Source organism: Vitis vinifera, chromosome 2, assembly GCF_030704535.1.
Source record: "Vitis vinifera cultivar Pinot Noir 40024 chromosome 2, ASM3070453v1".
Lineage (NCBI taxonomy): Eukaryota > Viridiplantae > Streptophyta > Magnoliopsida > Vitales > Vitaceae > Vitis > Vitis vinifera.
The window spans coordinates 17,342,064-17,346,864 of record NC_081806.1 but is presented as its reverse complement, the minus strand read 5'-3'; positions in this window follow the sequence as shown (position 1 = coordinate 17,346,864).

Here is a 4,801-nt window from a genome sequence, read left to right as displayed (position 1 = left end):
TTAGACTTGCTATTACAACAACCATACCAAGATATAAAAGATATTGTGAACATGTAAGTCTACCATAATTTTAGTTTTCATGTTTCAAAATAAACACTAATGTAATCTTCTTTTTTGCAGGGGGTTTCGAATTTTTGTATCTCAAAAGAAGAAATGATCTAAAAAATAGCTCAAGTGGATAGTTATTGAGGTTACATTTTTTTCTTCTTCTAAACTTTTTGAAGACTTACCTACATTTAAGTTGCTTTCTTGAATTAAAGTTTACTTGATTTTTGAAATGTAAAGATTCTATATGGCTTCCTCTCACATGAATATATACCTATATATATGAATTTTGTTAGCTTATAATTGTTTTTGTTATTATTTCCTATTCCTAAGTTGAGTTGAGAAGGATACCATATATGTTTGTTTCACCACCTTATGAAAATATAATCTAAATTGCTATGAATACAATGTACTCATTTGTCCATTATTCCACTAGTAATGAAGTAGTACTAAAAAAGAACAAACTCATAATATTTACAATCCTTTACAACAATTTAGATGTATGTATAGGTAAGGAAGCAATGAGGATTCATTTAAATAGCTTTGATCATGTTACTTAGGTGTGAGTTGTTCTTTATATCTTTCTTTTGGCCTTAGTATGTCTTATATACATCCTATATTTAGTTTAGACATTTCTTGTAAGGCACAACCTCTCTCTCTCTCTCTCTCTCTCTCTCTCTCTCTCTCTCTAATCTAAACTCTTTACTCTTTTATCCATCTTTAATCAAATTGTTCATATGTAAAACATTTATTCCTTATAATTACTAATTGCATTTCTCTTCTATAATGTCAATCTATGAGATGTAAAAGGATGCTAATACTACATATTTCCAAATATATTATCGATAATTGCTCTTGAAGCTTGATTGATTTACCTTAATGAAGTCATAAAAGTCATGATCTTTTCTAAGGGATATTTTCACAAAAGTTAACTATTTTTTTTTTTAAGTTAATCACTATTCTTAATAAATATAATTAATCATTACCTTTATCTATTCCTTTTTTTTTGTCCATATTTCACATATACATGTTATTTGACATTCTTATATTTTACCCAATTTAGCCCTCCAAGTTGTAAAAATGGGAGCTTAGGGTATTATGCTAGACATGTATTGACTACCTAAGTCTAAATTAGGGTTGCTAAGGGTTGTAATGAGGTTAGATAAATCTCTCAATCAGAGTCTCCAAGGTGGCTCATAAAAGATAAGTTACATGAGTAATAATGGGTTACCAGGGAATTGTTGTAAAGTACCAAACGAACACATAATAGGACAAGTACTAGATATACAAAATGGAGTGTCTACACCTACCAATAGGAATAATAGGATGGAAAACCTATCTATCCTTAGAGATAGGCTGATCTCAATGGAAGACATGGGTGACTTTAAAAAATTGTTTATCTTCTTCTCATGTGCTACATTACTTGCTCCAACATTGAAGTTGGATGGTAGTCATGAGTTGCGGTGTACTTTGCTTGCTAGAAACTTTGACATCAATGTTAATTGGGACCAATTTGTACTTGACACATTGGTTGCTCGAATTAGGCATTTTCGATTGGGTAAAGGCTCATGGTTTACAGGTTACCTTTTTTTTTTTGTAGGTAAATATCTTTTTTTATTAAATGCTCAAGGTTTCCATATCATTTTCTATGTTTAAACAGTGTTCTCTAAATAACGTATTGATGTGTGGAATATTTGTGTATGAGCTTTTTTATGTAAATAAATTCTACATTCCAATTATGTTGGTGCCACACACCATCCCCATATGTGCATTGTAGAGTGATGACCTGATGAAGAAAATGGTGCATGTAGAGTTGCAGGATTATGATGACCTTGGACTAGTCGATGTAAGGAACAAAATTTTATTTCTACATTTTCTTTTTATTTTAATATTTGAAAAATAATTTTAAAAAAATTATATATTCTTTTTATTATTGTAGGTTCAGGAAGATGAAAGGGGGGAAGATGCACATGAAGACCCTACTAATCCAGTAGATGAAGTTGAAGAAGAGACTAGTGATGTGAGAACCTTTTACATCTATTCCTTTATTTAAAGAGTAAACCAAACATGTTATGCATAATAATATACATCTTTTACACTTTGTACCATTTTGTAGGAAATTATAGCAGAGTATAATGTAGTGGAGGAACAAATTCACCAATTGCTTCGAACAATGAAAGAAGCAATTGATAAACTAGCAAAGCGGCATAATAAAAACAAAACCCCATCACCTTCTCATCAAAGCGGAAGTCATAACCAACCTGACATCAATGAATCTTTCCCATCACCACCACATGGTAATAAGGTTTTTATAGCATTAGCTGTTAAATTTTTTTTTTACTTTTAATTGAATTGCAAATGTTCTATAATTTTTTTTTAAAATTTGGTTGTTATCCATTTTTAAATTAGCATATGGATCACCATTGAATGATCGTTCCGCTCATGGTGAAGATAATGCAGGGCCATCGACCTCACAGCCAGTAGCGCAACATAGCATTATACTTTCTGCATCTTTATTTTTTTATAGTAATTTTTAATATCAAAATATTAATGAGTTCATAATAATGGCTAGTCTTTCCTCTGTGTGTTATTTTCGTTAATGAATTTTTTTTCTTATTTTCTATACATATAGTTGAGGATGAAGTTAAGTCGAATGTTATTATTCCTTACTAGACTGAACATCCTCCATTATGTTTATGTCGGCTACGTCGATGTGCTACTGCCCTACAATCACCATATGTGGTACAACAATCAATCAAATTTTCAACGTCTTCATTGTAGCAAAGTAAGTTTTAGCATATGCATTGGACGATACACGTGATGAAAGGTCAGGTTGAACTTGATTCAGTATAAACAAGTACAATTAAGACAACCATTTAAAAGATTTAGTTTTAATTCATAACATCATAATTATTTCTATGTAGCCAAATATTGTGTTCCATGTACGATTTCTTCTTGATAAGATTCGACTTAAAATGCTTGGGACCCGACAAATTAGTTAACAATAAGGTATTCATATTTAGTTATATGAAGTTAAGATAAAATTACTCTAAAACTATATTTCTAATTTTCATTCATTTACATGAAGGTTGTAACCATGTTTTGTCGAATTTTGAATGGTAAGGATAAAGGAAATAGGGAGCATTTCTTATCTCCCCATTTTGAGGTAAGATATGTTGTAAGAATTATAGATTGGTTTTCTTGTTTTAAGTAGATTGTTTTAATCTAATGTATGTTTTGTATTTTTTTTATTATTACAATTTGATGTGGAAAATAAGAGGGGTACATTTTCTCCAAAATACATGTGACAATTTATGAAAATATTTTAAAAACACTCGGTTGTACACATATGAACATGTTTTATTTAATTTAATGAAAGTCATATATAGTTGGATATTTTTAAGTATAGTGCAGGAAATACATGAACACAATTAACTTGATAAAATCATTATTTATTTTTCTTTTTCAGCTGTTCATACCAATATGCAGGAGAAATCATTGGTATTTAAACATTTTGAATATTCATTAGAAAAAGAATCGAGTTGTTGGATTCATTGATTGACGAAAGGAAAAAGCAAATGGATGTCTTCACAGAGAAACTAGTAAATATAGTTATTATCCAATTACTTATGTGACTTGTTGTCATTATTTTTTAAGGATGTCCATATTTATAATTTTATATTGTGTTAAGGTAAGCGTTCTATCAATTGTCATTGGGATTCAAGAAAGAAGACCATCAATGGACATGACTAAATTCAAATTCGTTGTTTTAGAAGTTTTGCAACAATTGAATTCATAAGTTGCAAGAATTTTATTCCTCTTTACCTATGGAAAGCAAATGAGGTTCTAAATTTATTGATTTGATGCATAATTTATTTTTAATTTCCTTAATTGCTACTTGTAGAACAGATTGTGGCATATTTGTAATCAAGTTTATGCAATTATGGGATAACAATGGATTTTTTCATACAATTGCAAATGTATTATATTGTGTTGAATACAATATTTTTTATTTTTTATGTTCAATAAAATAACATGAATTTTCGTTAATATTCTATTATATACTCTTTTGTATAGGACAAGGTCATGAAGTACAAGGAAAAACTCCTAACACAAATGATAATGTCGCCAAAAAATGAAATCAGGAAAAATGTCTACTGGTCTATGGATCAATGATGTTTCATTAGGCAATTAGGTTATGTTGTTTCTAAAATAAATTTATTTAAGATTGTATCAGTGGAGAAAAATCATTGTTTTAGTTTGTTTGGTCTATAACATTGTAAGCATGAGAGACGCATTTTGAAATTATGCTTGATTATTCTAGATTGCTAAAATGATTATTTTATATTAGGTTTATGGCTATGTCAATTCTGTTAAGTTGGCAAGTGGATAATAGTTCATACAAGCAATAGTTTCAAAGTGGAAGTTATATTCTAATTTCTTTATTCTTTGTTATATTTTTTGGTTTATAGTAGTTTTTTTTCACAATCTAATGGAGTTCCATTTCCAAATTTACTAGTTTGATGAATGATACAAATCTTGAAATGACCATTGCCTATTTTATGATTTTCTTGCAAGTGGAAAATGATGATTGCCTATTTTATCATTATTATATACCTTCCAAACATTTCTAGCTTCACATGTTAAAAGCTACAATTTTGAGTTCATTTGAAGAAAAAAAATTAGAAAAATAAGAAATAAATTTTAATTTAATAAATTAATAAATTAATTTCACATATTTGTATAATTTATTTGT